We start from the raw sequence: 354 nt of genomic DNA on the forward strand, positions 1-354 counted from the left end.
CCCCGGCGGCGCCGGGGAAAGGGAAGGGGCGGGTAAAGCCGGCTGAGCCTCCTGACGTGGCGGCGGCGGCTCCTCTGTGACTGCGGCCAGTGGGCGGGGCGGGGCGGGGCGGGGGAGGCGCCGATTCGCCCGGCCCTCGGCCCGGCCCTGGCGCGGAGGCGGCGAGGACAGGCCTGGTTCGGGCATCGCTGCTGGGCCCTGGCCCTGGCCCTGGCCTCGGCCTCCAAAACCGAGTGAAAGCTTGCGAGCTGGCAGGGCACGGGCCTGGGCCCCGCGGACGGAGCGCGGCGGTCTGGCGGGGGAGGTCTGGCCTCTGTTGCCCCGGCGGGGGGGCCTTCCCCCCCCCTCCCCCCC

The 354-nt window shown here is 78.8% G+C and overlaps 1 protein-coding gene across 1 annotated transcript in view; it reads right to left on the bottom strand.

Annotated features, from left to right (window-relative positions):
• UBE2J1 (ubiquitin conjugating enzyme E2 J1) overlaps positions 1 to 354 on the bottom strand; it is a 39608-nt gene that overhangs the window by 37364 nt on the left and 1890 nt on the right. The gene's annotated exons all lie outside the window — the stretch shown is intronic.

The sequence above is a fragment of the Alligator sinensis genome, unplaced genomic scaffold (genome assembly GCF_000455745.1).
Source record: "Alligator sinensis unplaced genomic scaffold, ASM45574v1 scaffold658_1, whole genome shotgun sequence".
NCBI lineage: Eukaryota > Metazoa > Chordata > Crocodylia > Alligatoridae > Alligator > Alligator sinensis.